This window comes from Dendrobates tinctorius, unplaced genomic scaffold (assembly GCF_039654945.1).
Source record: "Dendrobates tinctorius isolate UK_male_01 unplaced genomic scaffold, ASM3965494v1 ptg000070l, whole genome shotgun sequence".
Taxonomy (NCBI): Eukaryota; Metazoa; Chordata; class Amphibia; order Anura; family Dendrobatidae; genus Dendrobates; species Dendrobates tinctorius.
The window spans coordinates 66,179,080-66,198,363 of record NW_027361738.1 but is presented as its reverse complement, the minus strand read 5'-3'; the positions used below and the strand labels follow the sequence as shown (position 1 = coordinate 66,198,363).

Genomic DNA, 19,284 nt, shown 5'->3' with positions numbered 1-19,284 from the left:
CAGGATCACAGCACTTGCAAAGTTGAAATACTGTGCAGTGAGATGGAAGATGGGGACGACGAGGAATCCAGACAAGTACAGGGATTCCCTAGCGAGGAGACTTATTTGATTGTTTTCAATGTTGGGACAGCAATTTTTGGGGAGCACTATACTCTGGAGAATGATAGATGGGGCCCACCATACACTGGAACATTCCAAAGGTGGACATCAGACACTGGAGCAGCATTTACAGGGCCCATTATACACTAGAGCATTAGAAATGGGGCCCATTATGTTTGGAGCATTATTTGGGCCCATAAGACAGTGGAGCTTCATCCATGGGGACCAACATATACTGTAGCATTATGTGGAGCTCATCATATACTGTTTCAAACATTATATGGGACCAATGATTCTGTATGGAGAAATAGATGGGCCTCGTCATGAGATGTAAAAAGTGAGGTATTTTTCATTGTACTATACCGCTATTTCTCTGCCGTATCGGAGCATGATGAGTTGTGGTATGTGTTAAAGGGGCGCTCTTTCGCCCAGGGCACATGAAAACCTGCAGCCAGCCCTCCCCCCCCCACAACTTTAGCCAAATAACCCCCATTTTTCATTGCGTAACTTCTATTATGAAGTTAATTAAGGTTGACAAGCTTAAGTAAGAAGAATTGATGCTTTTGGCATTCAAATGGGCACTGTAGGTGTGTTTCCTGTCCTCCTCTCACTGCCGACTTTTATTCCCCATTGACTTACATTGGGTTTCGTGTTTCGGGGCGACCCCGACTTTTCCCTATTATCGGACGATCTTGCTCGACCCGACTTTTGGAAAAGTCGGGTTTCACGAAACGAAACGCGACCCTAAAAAAACAAAAGTCGCTCAACTCTACTGAGCAGAAGACCATTCCACAAAAAAATAATATTTCAGAATTTTATTTTCAGACATTACACGTCCCACCGTGATCTGATATTGCGCTTTTCAGGCATACTGGAGATGACAGCTCTCAGCTCTATACATTTACACAATATTATTAGCATGCTGGAGGTGACAAATGCGGATCACTGGTCCGGTAACCCGGGCACGGGCTGAGACAGGCGATTAAACATTTGAATTAAATGACAGGATTACAACAGCTTTACATGAGAGCAGCTCGGCAAGGCAGTAGCCAGGTCTGGAAGCCTAAAAATACACGTTGGGCACGGCAGGAATCCTTCGTATTTGGCAAGTACACTGACATCATTTTGAGAATCGTATAACATATGTCGTTAATTTCCAATTTGAGTAGTTGAATCCGATCTATTATCATGGCTTTAGTCCGTATCCAGAGAAAGCCAGATAGCGGCAGGTTTGCAGAAGTTAAGACGCCTAGTATTAAGTGGTCATGTGATCAGATTATCGTAACTGGGTCTAAAAAAAATAAAGTCAGAAAGTCAGGAGACAGCTGCCTGCTGATTTAGTACTAGTGAGGCCACTGACACATGCAAAACATTAAGGAAAGACGAACATTGCTGGCATCCTACTGCAGGAACACGCTGACATCAGTGAGCAATTTTATCACAAATGTTAGAAAAAAGCAGACTACACGGCAAGGGTTGGAATATCCTACACCAGGGGCAGTGGAACTGAATAACTAAACTGAATCCAATGATTAAAGGGAATCTGTCACCAAGTTTTCGCTATCCTATTTGAGAACAGCATAATGTAGAGGCAAAGACCCTGATTCCAGCAATGTATCACTTGCTGGGCTGCTTAGTGTTGTTGTGATAAAATCACAGTTTTCTTTGCTGCTGATCTCGGAATGCTGACCTCTGTATAGCCCCCTCCCCCCCACATCACTGATTGGCAGTTTTCTGTGTACACTGTGCATAGGCAAAGAGCTGCCAATCAGTAGTGGGGGGCGCGGTTATATAGTATTCATGAATATTGAGGAATACACGGCAGCAAGTTTACTAGTACCTTAGTGATAATCTCTTGCTGATGAAAATGATTTAATCAAACCTACAGTAAGCAGCCCAGTAAGTGACACATCACTGGAATCAGAGTCTCTTTCTCTACATTATGCTGTTGTCAGATGCCTATTGCCACACATGCACGAATTGCTGCTAGACCTCCTCCTCCCAAATGCCCGCTGTGGATATGTTTTAGAGTTATGAAGTGAAAAGCAGCGTGTTACACACATGTCCCAGGTATCCCGTGCTCTGCTTCCTTCCCCTGGGTCGACTGCCCTCTGTGCTCCACATCGGGTTTTGCAAGTTGCTAGGCATGGATCAATGACATTGTCTCCCTAGGCTTATTTAAGGCCCACTAGAACACACACCTGTGTCTTGGGATTGAGTTTCTAGACCTCTATTATTGGTGTGCTCCATCTTCTGTGCACACTTTGACTTGGTTCCTTCCCTGCTGGGTTCCACTTCTTCCATCCTGTTGCTGAGAGTGACGCGCCACTCCGACAACCTCTGTGTTAGGCTCATCTGGTGAGGTGGATCCATTAAGCCTCAGGTACTGGTGAGCACACAGACCTGAAAATACCAAGTCCTTGTTTCCCATGTGCTTTTTTTGCTGCGGGGTCCGTGTGCTCACCAGTACCTGAGGCTTAGACGATCCACCTCACCAGGTGAGCCTAACACAGAGGTTGTCGGATGGCGCGTCACTCAGAGCAGTGGATCAGAAGACAATGAATCTGTACTCTTATTTTATTAATACAAGTGTTCAGAATATAATGTGTTTCGGGGAAGAATCCCCAACCTCATCTGGTGAAAAATACCAACATAAAGGACAAAAACTCCCCACACATTTATACCCATCTAAAATTCTCTCCTTGGATAAGATCAGGCGTCACCTTAGGCAACATGGCATCATTTCTTGCATTGGGACTGATCCTAAGCTGCTGCCCCGCAGTGTGTATAGTGAAAAAAACCCGTTGTTTGACCCATTTCCCCTGATGAAGCTGGCGAAACAAGTAGTTGTATGTTTGTGTTTGGGAGGGCGGGGGGCAGACCTAAATATACTTTAATGTACAGGGAACCAGACTTCTTTAACAACCTATCAACGGCGTTTAGAGTGTGGTGACCTGCAGGCCCATATGTAGGGGGTATGATATATTACGGTAATGCCCTTGCTCTTTCGTCCCGATGCCGTATGCAATCAGTATATGTATATTTGTAAATACATTGTGGTATTGCTACATGATTAAGGGTATTACCATGTCTATATAATGGTACTGCTACACTGTAAAGTGTATTACCGTTCCTTGCTACCTGTACATATATATGTATATTGTTACACTGTTGTAATCCTGCTATATATAGTGTATAGGGTAAGCGTAGTTACTGGATTGGCCACTAGATGGGGGCATAATAGTGTACAGAGCTTTCAGCTAGTGAATAGAATAGGATAGGGTTAACTATAGGAGGGGCTGCTGTGTGTTAAGATAGGAACATTTCCTGGATTCTATTCGGTTTGGGCCAGGGTGCCCTTCTGTGAGCATGGGCCTAAGGGCCAAGGGTTAATACCCAATTTTGCTTGTGTGGGCTTATGTGCTCAGGAATAGCGTGGCAGCTCTGTAACATTTAAAGGGAATCTGTCATCAATTTTTTTGCCAATCAGCTGCGGCCACCGGCATCAGGGGCTTATCTACAGCATTCTGTAATGCTGTATATAAGCCCCCGATGTTACCTGCAAGAGAAGAAAAATGAGTTAGATTATACTCACCCAAGGGTGTTCCGGGTCCGGAGGGAGTCGCGGTCCGGTCTGGCGCCTCCCATCTTGCAGCGCTGACGTTCTCTTCATTCCTGGCCATCGCGGCTCCGGCGCAGGCAGTGCACAGGTGCAGGACCTCTTCGGGCACCTTAGCACTGCAGTAAACTGCTCTGCCCTCAACAGGGCAGAGCAGTGCACCTGCGCCTGAGCCGTGATGGCCAGAAATGAAGAGGACATCAGCGCTGCAAGATGGGAGTGACCGCGACTCCCTCTGGACCCAAACCAGACCTGGAACGCCCCTGGGTGAGTATAATCTAACTCATTTTTCTTCTCTTTCTGGTAACATTGGGGGCTTATATACAGCATTACAGAATGATGCAGATAAGCCCCTGATGCCGGTGGCCGCAGCTGATAGGCAAAAAAATTGATGACAGATTCCCTTTAAGCTAGGAGCTCAGTCATCCACAGCCCCAGTGTGCCAGTACAACAGGAATTCACAATGGAGTAGGAACAAAGACAGAAGCAGTGACAACATGGGGACACAGGTGGCTCCAAAATGTGGCAACTTATCACTTGGGCAGATGCCCTCAGATTCGGGGTGAAACGGCTGAGGGAACTTCCAGAAACAGTGAGTTTGAACCAGGAGGATGCTGCGTCATCGCAAGGGACAGTGCAGAAAGGCAGGCCACTTGCAATGTGGCAACTGACTTCGTGAGCTGATGATCTTATGTCTGGGGCGAAACAGACAGGTGAATGTCTTCCCATGGCAGAGCTGAACAGGGAGAACACTGAGGGCTTGACTGGGATGATCCGACCCTGGTACGTGCTATACAATCGTGAGAGAAGTGCAGGGAAAGAGAAGGAACAATGCAGTGTGATGCCTGTTATTAATGTTGTGAAGACTATGGATGTGCTGTGTAGATAACCCAGTGAAGATGTTCTTGTTAAAGTTGAAATGAACTGTGTCTCAGTTAATGCAAATCCGCCTGGAGAGGGTCTCCTGTGGAATAGGAAAGATCCTGAAGGAGATGGACCTGAAGACACAGGTATGCAGACTAGTGGACATTATTTTCCCATGAGGGGAGGCCAGGACACTAATGCCCAGGTGTCCTCGGCCATCACTACGGTCCTGGCTGAACCTTACACATGCACTATATAATGCTATACGACTAAAAATCAGCTGATCCGGCGATCATCTGAGTGGCGACCACATGCAGCTTCTACATTCAGAAGATGTTATTCTTCTGTCACTGATATTTTTTAGATGTTTTCTTCACCTAAATAGTTATCATTTAATGAAAGTTATGTATCATGAATACACTAGAAATTAATAGCGGTGCCATATATTACCTTTATCATTTGCTATTTAAAACTGATAAGATAGGATTCTTAGCCCTCCAGGCGTTGAGGTCATTATATTTCCAGGTAGGAACTGTACACTTTTAAGAGGTCTTTTGTGCAATGGGTGGTGGGGGTCTCAGGTTCAGAATTTGAGAGAATAAAACATTAAAAACTCCCCAAAATGTACTTACTCTTTAATGGGCTAAATATCATAAATATGTCATAGCCCAAATGTTATCATTATTTTCCTAAGAGAAAATTCCTAGATGTGCTCTTGTATTATCCTAAGGCTAGTTGTCATAGTACAAGCAGTACAATATGCCTCCAATAAGATGTTCTAGTGGTACTAGAGAGGCTATAAATATGCAATATGCCCATGGTCACAAGGCTCGGATGACAGGTCATAAATATTCATCTCACGGACAAGTAGTTTATATGTACCAATCAGATATGAAGTGTTTTGGCCGTTACTGCGGGATTGATATAAGCATCAGACGTTTATCTCTTGGGTCAAATTACGCCGATCAATATTCCCTTATACTGGAGATTGTATATCTTGCGTATTGCCGCCATATTCCCGTTCTGCCTATGCTGCCTGGAAGTGTTTGGAGCTACAGGAGATCAAGAAGACTAAAAAAAAGAAATCGTGATCCATTTACATTGAGGCTTATAGTGTATTTATTGTATTAATTTTTATTTCATAAGTCAATTGTAGACTTAAGATATATTACAAAATCTCTTATTATCAGAGAAATCTGCTGCTTTCTCCCTTTGGACTGATCATTCATTATCAAAGTATCAAGTCACGGGTAAAATCTGAATTCTACATTACTAAGGTAGGTGACGACAGTTGGTGCTCATGAACTTCTATGTAGAGGGGAGGAGCTAGAGGCAGAGCTCCTCCCTCCTCTAACGCCCTCCCATCTACATATAATCTTAAAAGCACCAACTGTCATCTCCAATATCAGCAATGTAAAAATCTGTATTCATTGAAGACTTTTGAGAATGAATGATCAGTCCAGGAGGAGAAAGAAGCAGATTTCCCTGATAAGATATATTACAAGGTTTCTTAATTCCTCGTGTACTATTGATGAAATAAAAATTATAACAACGGTTACTCTTTAGGTTATTTGGTAGTGTAATCTTAAGGGCAGAACCCACAATTTTATATGTAGCAAAGGGAATTTTTTATAGTGTAAACTGGTGTTGATTAATACAAAAAAGTGAATTCTCTTGGGTCTCATTATTATCATCTCTATGATTTCATTCAATCCTTCATGAATAATGACGTACGGAATACAGTCTATCAATCTAATACATCTCCTATTTTTTTCAAAATTTCAAAACATTTATGGACTTCTGGGGCAATTATATGAATTGGCGTAATCCTAATGGAATTTGGGTCTCCTTGATGGTACTTAGACTTGAGAGGCCATGCAATTTGTAACCAATTTTTCACATTATCTCTGTGCTGGTTCAACCGTGGATGTGGTGGTTGAATGGTTTGCCCTACGTATAATATGGGGCATTTTCATTCAATCACATACATCACATATGATGACTGATATGTCAAATTCTGTTTCACAGGATACAATATTTTGGTTGGTTTTAGGTTGCGTAATGTGCAGTGATGATGGATTGTAATACAGCATGAGCAGTTCTTCGGATGGCATTTATAAGAACACTAGATGTGGGCCCGATACTATCGCATCAGGAGGGCAGTGTGTGTGTGTGGGGTGTGTGTCCCGCCGCTACCTACCCACCCACCTCTGTGCAGTCACAGCCGGCAGGAAAGATGGTGGTTTGTGGCCTGTGCTGGAGATGGGGTGCAGCGCCACCAGAGGGTGCCCGCACCCCATCTCCAGCACAGGCCGCAAGTGACAGTCTTTCCTGTCAGCTGTGACTTACGGAGGTGGGTGGGCAGGCAGCAGTGGGATCTGATGCGTGTAGTCAGGTGGCAGTGGGTCCTAGCGGGGGTCCGACAGCGGGCCCTGGTGGCGATCCGGCGGCCGGTCTTGGCAGAGGTGCGGTGGCGGGTCATGGTGGGGGTCCAGCGGCGGGTCCAGCGGCGGTGGCGGGGGGGGTCCGGTGTGGGTGTCCTGGTGGTGTCCCGCTGGTGGTACTGTGGAAGGGCCTGGTACCACCAACGGGTGCCATATTGGAATACTCATCACTTGGGTATTCCAATATGGCGGTCGTCGTACTTCCGGTGCGGCACGGTGGATTGTGGGATTCGAGGATGTCTGGACGGAAGTGGATGTAGGTAAGTATATAATAGATAGATTTTTATTAGTATTGTTACTGATTATTGGGGTTTTCATTGGCTTTCAGGTGGATCGTGGCACTAGTTCCTAAATGAGGGTGGCCTTTGATATACTAGAGACTAGAGAGGAAGCCTCCTGTAGAGCCTATTACAACAAAAAGTCTTCATACAGTCACATGCACATGCCAGTGTTTTTGCAAAATGTAATTATTTAATATTTCTTTAGTACAGGTAGTGATATTGTTTGTTTTTGTATTTCTAGTGTTTTATCTATTTTTTTTAATTATTTTCATTTCTAGGCAAGATTTTTGTTCCATTCCCAGTGTGCATTTATACAAGCATTGTTCGTCACATTCAGTGGTCCCTTTGGGGCCTACATCCGGATCCCACAGCAAAATGGGATTCAGGTGTAAGCGCTGACATGGCCATTGACTATAATAGTGAAGACAGACACTCAGACCAAGTAGTCTGCATCTGGGTGTCCACTTTCAGTAGGCATATATTCCCCAAAATTATTCATAACCGAGCATACGGTGTCTCTGTCTGCACCATTATAATTATTGACCCCGTCGGAACATGTGCCTAAATCCTGTTTTGCGGAGGTTAGGACATAGACTCTGACAGGACGACTAAATGTGGTTAAGAACACAGTGTGAAAGCACCCTAACCCCACAGGGTCACTTTTTCACATAAATCTCTGTTTGATGGTACATAGTAGCTGTTGTTTAAATACAGTTGTGGCCAAAAGTATTGACACCCCTGCAATTCTGTCAGATAATACTCAGTTTCTTCCTGAAAATGATTGCAAACACAAATTCTTTGGTATTATTATCTTCATTTAATTTGTCTTAAATGAAAAAACACAAAAGAGAATGAAGCAAAAAGCAAAACATTGATCATTTCACACAAAACTCCAAAAATGATCCAGACAAAAGTATTGGCACCCTCAGCCTAATACTTGGTTGCACAACCTTTAGCCAAAATAACTGCGACCAACCGCTTCCGGTAACCATCAATGAGTTTCTTACAATGCTCTGCTGGAATTTTAGACCATTCTTCTTTGGCAAACTGCTCCAGGTCCCTGATATTTGAAGGGTGCCTTCTCCAAACTGCCATTTTTAGATCTCTCCACAGGTGTTCTATGGGATTCAGGTCTGGACTCATTGCTGGCCACCTTAGAAGTCTCCAGTGCTTTCTCTCAAACCATTTTCAAGTGCTTTTTGAAGTGTGTTTTGGGTCATTGTCCTGCTGGAAGACCCATGACCTCTGAGGGAGACCCAGCTTTCTCACACTGGGCCCTACATTATGCTGCAAAATTTGTTGGTAGTCTTCAGACTTCATAATGCCATGCACACGGTCAAGCAGTCCAGTGCCAGAGGCAGCAAAGCAACCCCAAAACATCAGGGAACCTCTGCCATGTTTGACTGTAGGGACCGTGTTTTTTTTCTTTGAATGCCTCTTTTTTTCTCCTGTAAACTCTATGTTGATGCCTTTTCCCAAAAAGCTCTACTTTTTGTCTCATCTGACCAGAGAACATTCTTCCAAAACGTTTTAGGCTTTTTCAGGTAAGTTTTGGCAAACTCCAGCCTGGCTTTTTTATGTCTCGGGGTAAGAAGTGGGGTCTTCCTGGGTCTCCTACCATACAGTCCCTTTTCATTCTGATGCCGACGGATAGTACGGGTTGACACTGTTGTACCCTCGGACTGCAGGGCAGCTTGAACTTGTTTGGATGTTAGTCGAGGTTCTTTATCCAACATCCGCACAATCTTGCGCTGAAATCTCTTGTCAATTTTTCTTTTCCGTCCACATCTAGGGAGGTTAGCCACAGTGCCATGGACTTTAAACTTCTTGATGACACTGCGCACGGTAGACACAGGAACATTCAGGTCTTTGGAGATGGACTTGTAGCCTTGAGATTGCTCATGCTTCCTCACAATTTGGTTTCTCAAGTCCTCAGACAGTTCTTTGGTCTTCTTTCTTTTCTCCATGCTCAAAGTGGTACACACAAGGACACAGGACAGAGGTTGAGTCAACTTTAATCCACGTCAACTGGCTGCAAGTGTGATTTAGTTATTGCCAACACCTGTTAGGTGCCACAGGTAAGTTACAGGTGCTGTTAATTACACAAATTAGAGAAGCATCACATGATTTTTCGAACAGTGCCAATACTTTTGTCCACCCTCTTTTTTATGCTTGGTGTGGAATTATATCTAATTTGGCTTTAGGACAATTCTTTTTGTGTTTTTTCATTTAAGACAAATTAAATGAAGATAATAATACCAAAGTTGCAATCATTTTCAGGAAGAAACTGAGTATTATCTGACAGAATTGCAGGGGTGTCAATACTTTTGGCCACAACTGTATAACCTCAATTGTACAAATTTTCTGAACCATCTTGTACTGACTGAAGATGCTCTTTAACCATTTTTCATGGTGACCACTCCTATAGTCCAGATAACTGTTTGTATCTACAGTACTTTCTTAAAGAAAGTAGATCCAGTTACAATTTTTACCCAATGTGCAAAATAAGTAGGAACAAATATTCAATCCGTTCTGTGTTATAGTTCAAAGTAATTTTGATCCCCACATTTATTCTCATTTAAGAGTGTGTAGAATGTGTTTACCTATTTATTCACTAACCTTACAAATAAATATCAGGTTTGCATAAGATGGGGTCAATTTTGAGCCCATTACTGTGCCCGATACTTTATGGTACATACAGTATGTCCATTAAAGGTAAAGTAATTATTAGATTGAGCAAATAGTAAGCTATCTAAAATAAATTGATTTTGTGCACAAGGAATGACTGTTGTTTTCCCGATAAGTCTTAACATATTTCATTTTTGTTACATCTATTGTTAGTAGCTCACATCCCTTCCCCCCATCTCATGTTATTACGCTCCCTTATTAGTTGATCCAAATATTTAAGGTAACTAGATAATTGAATTGCATATTTTGTAGAAAAAAATGCAGATAGTGAGAGAGATTTCCAGTGGGTAAGTTGATGCTTGATATGATAGGGTGACCTGGAGGATTGATCAGGGTCTTGTGAATATTTGGTAAGTGGTAGAAATAAAGAAAGGATGTCTGAGTGATAGTAAAAAAAAATCCTTTAATTTTCTAGGAGTAGATTATTATCGACGGCTGTGGATTAAACTTTCAATATTCCTTGTTATTGTTGGGTCAGATGTAGTACTCTTATAGAAAGCAGAGTCAGAAAAATGTAATTGGCTTCCAAAAGGTTGTATTGAGCAACTATTCCCATTCTCTTATCAGCAGACTTAATAATAATATTACCATATTAGGAATACTTCCATGCACCGCCTGCTACTATTTCAATAATTGATGCCCGCCACAATTTTCTTTTGGTAGAGCATTGCAATCCATGGCCACTAGTACATGAGAAGTGGCAATAAAGTGACCCTGATCCTCTATTGGGTGGAATACAGATTTTGGTTCTGACGCACCAATCTGTGTGATAGTTCTGTCAAGGTTAGTCAACCGACCACACTCTTGTGGTTTCATTAAAGGGAATCTATCAGCAGGTTTTTAATATGTTATTTGAGAGCAGCATTGTGTAGGTGCAGAGACTTCTAGTGATGTGTCACTTATTAGGTTGTATGCTGTTGTTTCCGTACAATGAATGTTTTATCACCAGAATATTATCACTGCCCAGACCAGCATCCTCATGCCAAGTGGTCCATCCAACCCATCTCCACCGATAAGCAACCTATTGTCAATGTACAGTGTACATCGACAGCTGTGGTTTGGGTTGGGTTAGCGCTGATTGTGTCATAACTGAAGCACCCAGTAAACTCAGTGACACATCGCTGGATTCAGGGTCTCTGTGCATTTTTAGAGAATATTTCCAAAGTAAGAGCAAGAGAGTTATTTGCAGTCAATACAAGAAAATACACCATATTACACCATACATCATACTACACACCAGATTTAGATATGGGTATGAATGATGCTTTTTGGATCCCAGTTGTCATTGTTGGCACTCTCTCTCTAGTTCCTTAAGCAAACTTTGCCACTTAGCACTTATAATTCAGATACAAGTATCTGAAACCTATAAAAGTCTAGAATAACATTAAAAATAAATATAAGTATATGTTTCTATATATGCTGGGGAAAAAGGAAATCTCTGCTGATAATTTAAAGGGAACCTGTCAGCTTGAAAATGCATTCTAAAGAACAGGTGGGAGTGGAGAGCAGTGAATATTAATTCTCTTTAGTAGTGGGCACAGGTGATCGCTCAGCAGACCAAACCCAAATTTGATTTTTTATTAGATCAAAATTATGCCCACATATCTCCCCGTGATGAACTTATGTGGGAGCTGGTTGTGGGATGTGCTAAGTCCTTCAGAATTTTATGAGATTCCCACCATTCAGGATGGGATATCTTCACCCCTGGAGATCCACGTTGATGGATATCGTCATCATCATGATTCCTATAGCAATTTGACTTTTCAATAGAGATGAAATATGGCATGTATAGCATCATCCATAGGAACAATATTAAGGTGAAAGGGTTCTTCCGGCTATACGGTGATGTGAGTGAATGTGTTATATCTGTCCCTTTGTTGCAATGCCAAAAATAATTTCCCATAAATACTGGATCGATGCACAAACCCAATATTCACCACTTACCACTAGCTCCAAAAAGTCTCAGCAAAGTTCTTTATTCAGAGAAAATGCCTTTCTTGGAATAAAGGAAGCCCATACACTTCTCACTACTTTTTCTCAAAGCATCTCTGTTGTAATTACCTGGTCACTGTAGGATGTCCCTACTTCAAGGGAAGTTGAAGTGTTAGTTCACTTTCATGTAATTATTTTCCCTGTTCTGTATAATTAATCCCATATGATCAATGTGGAGTCCTATCTCAATGGAAGTTGAAGTGTCCGCTCTTCTCCCTTCTCTGGAGATGTCTTTTTAATTTTTTTATATGACATGTATTGTTTTATTTCTGTCCAGAGACCCCCATTGATTGCTCAAATAACTGCTCTATGGTCTCTAGAAGTGAGCTATCCGCTGAGCAGTGGTCATCGGGAAAAACGATCAGTGCAAGCAAGAAATCCCTTTAAACCCTGACATTTGTACACATAGACAAACAAGGTATTATTTGTTTTCTCATTCCTTCTATTAGCAGGCGCTGGGTGATTAAAGCACAGATTTGGCACCGTAAGAAGGTAAATGGTGAATCATTTTTATGAATAAAATATATTGTTTGGTACATTTTATTCTCCAGGATAAATTACTTTCCAGAGATGCAATGTTAATATCATTAAAATTCAATCACTTGTTCTTCTTAAGAAAAAATATTGTTAAAGCAAAATTACATTCAGATGAATATTGATGTGAAAAATCTGCTGATATATGAAAGTGGCTTTAAATACAGTTCTAAAAGTAATGTTTCAGTAAAAATAACCTGGAGATTGAAACAGGAACAACGGCAATTGTACGAGCAGTTCCAAGCAGAAACATTTCTCGGTCTAACAGGATTGTATTATAAAATTACATGGTATAAATCGATAATCTGCATCCCGTGCCCTGCTGTGGGCCCATATTGCTCCTCTATGTGCCTCTGATCTTTTCCAGAGGCATAGGGAAGTTTTTGTGCACCCATCTGTCATATTTATGATTTGTAACGTGTATTTTTATATACTTTTGATTTGACGTTATCTCTAATTGTAATGGTTCATTTTTCCCTTCTCCATCTGGTCCAGACCTCTATGATGACTTCTCCCATTCTGTTTTGTCTCTGCAGAATGTAGAACAGAGACATTATTTCCTTGTCGCTTTTCCAAGCACGCGCCTCATTTTTCCACCACATCAACAAAAAAACCCATAATGATACAAACATTTATAGTGCAACATGCAATAATCCCTCCCATTGCAATACATGGTTTCAGTACCCCATTATTGTGCCCCTCACCGTAATAGTGCCCCACAACTCTAACAGCTCCCAGTTTGTTCCTTCACACAATAACATGCCCTTTGTTCATCCATATAATAACGATGTCCTCTTTGTGCCCCCACACAATAGTAATGCTCCATTTGTGCCCTCACACTGTAACATTTCCCCTGATATGCCACTAAGCCCAATATTAATGTCCCCATTGTGTCCCAACATCATCATAATGCCCCTTTTTTCCTCCACAGTGCAATAATTCTCCTGATGTGCCCCAATATGTTATTAATGCCCACTTTGGGCCCTCACACTGTAACATTTCCCCTGATATGCCACTTAGCCCAATATTAATGTCCCCTTTGTGCCGCTATACAATAATAATGAGAACGCAGATATCATTTAAAGAGGTTTCTGCCTGTGGATCTGGCTGTTTCGCCTTCTGTCTGGGCCCAGTCACAGTCACACCATCTGCAGCGGTGATCATTACCCCACTGGTCAGAAGTCACTGTTGGGGTTCAATGGGCACTATTGTATTCTGTTGTATGACAGATCTGGCAATGTGTCGGGGAATGTGTTGTAAAAACAAAAACCATGGCACGGGTGTGAACACTTTAGGAATTTATAGTAAATTCACAGGATATGCTATCATTATTTGATCGATACAGAACCAACTTCTGGTATCTACACTTATCTCCAGAATGAGGGTCTCACTTTGACTGTTACTATTGACTTCCGGGAGCAACTGTAAGAGCCAGAGATATGAGCTGCCACCTCTTCATTCCGTTTCCACTGGGATGGGGGAGCATCTGCCTACCACCTTACCAGGTGGGACAGGTCATACCAGCCCTCTAAATCGATGTAGATGTGGAACAAAGTCATAGATTACCTAAACAATTTGCACATGGTAGTCGGAAAATGCTGTAGCCACTTTAGTTGGGGGAAAGAAGAGGGGACCTTGGAATCAGCAGATTGGGGGCAGAAGCATGCAATAAGGAAGAAGTAGGTAATTTACTTTGCATTTCAAAGACAATATTACATGTTTATGTCAGCGCGGAGAGTCACTTTAACAGATATAAATTGGTAGCATACGTGCAATATTTTCATTACTTTTTGTGTTTTCACTTATTTCTCTGGTTTTATTTATTTTACACTGGTCCAAAAAATGAACAATTTGTGAAGTTTAGAAAACACTCCTTATAGAACTTGCTTAATATTTTACATTTGATGTGTTGTGGCTGCTTATCTTATTTATTTACTGATAAGGAGTGATGGGCAGACCCGTGGATGTTTGGGTTTGTCGGGTTCAGCCGAGCTTTATAAAAAAAAAGTTTGGTTCAGGTACCAGAATGGTAACTAAACTTGATCCCGAGCCCCATTCAAGTGAGAACAGGCGTCACTGATGAGAGTATTCACCAGCCGACATCTGTGCATAATAAGAAATTTGTCAGTGAGATATATAATTAATGCAGTTGTGTGTAGCTTGCTGTACATGTGTGTTGCTAGGGGCAGTATGCAAAAAAAACCCTGTTTGGGAGAGAAGAACAGACAATTTGCGGCGCCCTAAGTGCGTAAACACAATATTGTGGTCTTTAAAGGGTGCACAATTTTATGCATTCACCTGATAGAAGACTAATATAGCTTTGGATTATGTATCCTCAAAAATCCTTCCTTTTGGGATACTTCTCAGAAGACAGGGCTTGCAGCTTGCCTCGGGTGGATCCAAGTGAAAGAGCCAGGTTCAGGCTCACACAGGATGAGTAAATCAAGAAAAACACATCCAGCCCATAAACGGCAGCGCTTCCCAGGACTCACATCCAAAGATGATATTCCATAATTTTTTATTTCATGGGTTAAAAAAGAGATACAGCGCGTTTCGGATACAGTGTATATCCTTCATCAGGTATCATAAAAACACAGTACAAACCCTAATAGTATAAAATTCAGTTACACTTATATATAGTAGCAACCTTTTATCCCAGTCTCAGAAACTTGATTTAGGGTGTGGACCAAATTCAGGAACACAGTTCAGGAACACACCCACTGATTGATCCAACCTTGACAACATGGATGCAAGACAGAAAAAAAAAAAAAAACCCAAAAGGAAAAAAAGCCCAGAGAGAAAAAAAAAAAAAAAAAGCAACGTTCAAACTCTCTCTATGATATCATTCAATCCATTTGGATATAATGTTCCCAGACGATATATCCAAAACGTTTCTTTACGGTTTAAAAGAGCATTCCTATTTGCAACTCCAGAGGGTATCTGCTCCACCGGAGTTACTTTTATGTTAAAAATTTTGTTATGTTTAATTAGTAGATGCCTTGAGAGACTATGTTTTAAAAAGCCGTTTTTTGCTCTATTTCTGTGAACATTAATGCAGGACCGCAGTGTCTGCACAGTGCGTCCCACATATTGCAAACCGCAACTGCATGTGATTACATATACAACAAAATCACTGTTACAGCCGAGTCTTTGTGAAATCTCAAAGACCTCACCAGTACTATTACATTTGATGGTTTTAGCCCCGTGATCTAGGATCCCACAGGTACAACATTTTTTAGAGGTGCATTTAAAAACTCCGGTTCCTTGAGAAACACCACATAAAGTTTGATCCATACTTTTTTTTATAGTTTTTTCCTTTTGAATCCAACTGTTTTTTTAATTTACTGGGGGCCACCACATTTTTCAAAGTTTCCCCCCTTCTATATGTTATCCCTGGTTTATCAGGGAGATGTTTTCCCAAAACAGTGTCACGCTTCAAGATATACCAATATTTTGAAAGCACAGTTCTTATTACTTTATTTCCCCTATTGAATGTGGTCACAAAATTCAATTTCCAGCGATCATCACTTTTTTCTCTACCAATGGTCAAATTATCCCCCTTCCTATTTTTTCCTTTTAAACATTCCTCCTGTGTTTTTACTTTATTATCCCTATATGCACTAATTATCAAGTTTTTTGGGTATGTTTTTTCCTTAAATTTTCTTTTTAGAATTTTAGACTGAGCTACATAATCAGATTCTCTCGTACAATTCATGCAGTTGCGGTTTGGTATCCTTATGTAATATACCATAAATCTATATACTGATTTAAGAGAATAAATGGTGAGGTCACTATACAATTGATATTTTCCACAGTCTCAATATCTGGAAGAACAATGCCTCAAACGAGGCCAAAAAAGGGGACATAGAAACCCGTAATATCTCCACTGATGTCTTTGAGAGAGGCATCAATATGTAGCACAGAGGTCTTTCTGGCTAGCAGATCTATGAGCCTACGTTCAAGGGGGTGGTAGAGGTGGACAAAATCAGACACTAGATAATTCTCTGGTTTACCACCCTAAAAATCGAAGAGAGACTGTGATTTATTTTACATCTGCTTAATAATGCATCAATACAACTGAAGGCTTCATGAATCATTTCAATGGCAGCTTGGAAATTCCCTAAGCAGAGTTGCCAGTTGGCACGAGAATGCACATCTGCAGAACAGGTTTTCGTGGGAAAGTTTGAATACACCGTTAACAGGTTTATCCAACTCCCTTGTGGCAGTAAAGCTGCTCGTACATATTAGGCCGCATGGTGATCCTGAAATCTGTGAGGAAGGGGGGTTGGTAGGTTTTTACTCAAGGGTTGGACTTACTGATTATTTTGGGGTAATTCTGATATTGCAGCTAAATCCTACTCACTTGAATGGATCTGATCTGCGATTCCAGATACAACACCAAAGACAAAAGTGACACCGTTTCTACAAGAAAGGAGCCTTGTATTTCTAAAGGCAGGAAGTCTCTCTAGGTTTTATGCCCACAGAAAACTACAGCGGCAAAAACTACTGCAAATTTTGTTGCAGAAACTTGTCGCCTTCTGCATTCCAAAAGATGAAAAGGTAAAATCCACAGCACAATATTTTCCCTGCGGCACGTCAATAAAATGTCATCCATAACGCTGCCACTAAAATATGCAATAAACTTTCCAAGCAAAAAAAAAAAATCAATCTAGAAAATTCCACTGCGTAAACATCCCATGTGCACAAACCCTGAATCTTTTAGGTCTAATCTTGTTATATTTAAGATTATCTTGATTTTTTTCTTTGTAAAAATTTTAGAATTCTTAGAAGTTAGAAATAATGGGATTTTTGCTGTATCGTGTAATCTCACCAGATATGACTCCATTTCTATTCTGTCATTTCTAAGCCCCATTGTTTCTGAGCATCGGGATTTCAGCAGTGCAGAATTATGTTCCTTTCTGACCTCCATAGCTGTGATCAAGGACATGTGGCTCTCAGGACACATATGGAGTAGTCATTTCGCAACAGCTGGAAAACTGCAGGTTGCAGGGTCCTTGCTGGATCCTAACACTTTGATCACTGATTATATTGAGGGGAAGGTCCTGGCAGCTGTAAGTAGCACTGCGGGAAGCCTGTCTTAGGCCAATATAAGTGCTTACAGCATACTGTACCTACAAATACATATATAACATAACCAGTTATTACCACCATATAAACAGGAGCAATCAGTGAATTAACTATGATTAGGTAGATGATTATTTGTTCGTCATTGGTCTTATCCCATGTTATCCATCCAGACCATGATGCAGCTCTGCAGACATTGCTACCTGAGACTGGCTCTGTCAGTATGTGTCACAACTTACCCCCATGGCAGCCACAATATTCCCAAACCAGCCTCCATGCCCCAATGCCAGCTGTTATGCCCTACATGCAAGTCCTAAGGAACTACACTTTCAAAACTCCAACCCATGCTCACCTTCTGGAGCGGGTGCAATGGGCAAAGTCACTCCTTGTGGAGAGTGCCAAACCTCTGTAAGAAGACTTATAGGCCATGCAATGCTCCTCTGGAAAATTAAATAAGTAAATTAACTCTTCAGAGAGGACAAGGACTCTAGTGCCACCTACTGGAAGTTACAATGCAAATGGTCAATATTGACCCTTTAACGAGCCTTGCCACATGACTTAGGATGAAAACCGAAAAAGACACTCTATTTACATACACATGTTTTGGGGTATTTGGACTCTCATCAGTGCAAAGGAAAATACTTGTCATTCCCGCCATGTCTGTTATGCCGCATGAGCCCTGGAGTAGTGTGCACGCGCACCGAACTATCATGCCTGCCATGTCTGTTATGCCGCATGAACCCTGGAGCAGTGTGCACGCGCACCGAACTATCATGCCCGCCATGTCTGTTATGCCGCATGACCCCTGGAGCAGTGTGCACGCAGCCATCTCTGCTCTGCCTGCAGCAATACTCTCTGTGTTCCTGGAGCCCCTGATCATGTGACCTTTCCTATGTTCCAGCACAGTCTGATCCAGCTATCATCTCTGTGATCCTGGGGACCCTGACAATGTGACCTTTCCTATGGTCCTCTCTATGGCCTTGGAGGACTCGACCATGTGATCCTCTCTATGATCCTGGAGGATCTGAACCTGAAGTCCTCCCCTGGTCCTAACCCGGAAGTGCAGGTGCTAATGCCCTATATCAGACTGCCCCTTCCTATGGTCGGGGCCTGTGTATCGTGTTGCTTCCCTGCATGGCTGCTTGGTCTGCTGGGTCGCTCCCTGTATTCTGTGCCCCTGCACTCTGCCCTGTAGTGCGTCTCTGCACACGCTCTGTGCTTGTATTCTTCCTCTTGTCCCGTGCCATGTCTTGTGTTGTCTCTTGTGCCGTGTTTTGTCCTTATTATGCTTTGACTTGTTGTACTTTCTATGTTCTCTGCCTTTGCCTGTTTTCGCCATGTCTTGTCCTTGCCATGCTTTGCCTTGTAGTACTTCCTATGTTCTCTGCCTTGCCTGTTTCGCCATATCTGGTCTTTGCTAGTCTGAGCCTTGTAGTACTTCTCATGTTCCCTGTCTTTGCCTGGTTCTCCTTACTCTGTCTTCTGGTGCTCGCTAGCACATTCCATGTCTAGTCTCAAGGTTCTGCCTTGACCCGGCTCTGGGCTTCGGCCTACGCTCCGCTGCTAGACTCTGTCCTATGGTGCTCTCTAGCACATTTCCTGGCTAGTCTCAAGGTTCTCCCTTGACCCGGCTCTGGGCTTCGGCCTACGCTCCGCTGCTAGCCCTATACTCTCTCTG

The 19,284-nt window shown here is 42.1% G+C and overlaps 1 protein-coding gene and 1 long non-coding RNA gene across 3 annotated transcripts in view; one reads left to right on the top strand and one right to left on the bottom strand.

The window, feature by feature from the left end:
* Nucleotides 1-19,284, top strand: part of KIAA1217 (KIAA1217 ortholog) — an 804,298-nt gene that overhangs the window by 254,598 nt on the left and 530,416 nt on the right. The gene's annotated exons all lie outside the window — the stretch shown is intronic.
* LOC141095953 (uncharacterized) lies at nt 900-15,003 on the bottom strand. The gene is made up of 2 exons (XR_012233520.1): nt 14,820-15,003; nt 900-1,390 (listed from the first exon to the last, which is right to left on the bottom strand). It is a non-coding gene; the product is annotated as an uncharacterized lncRNA (long non-coding RNA).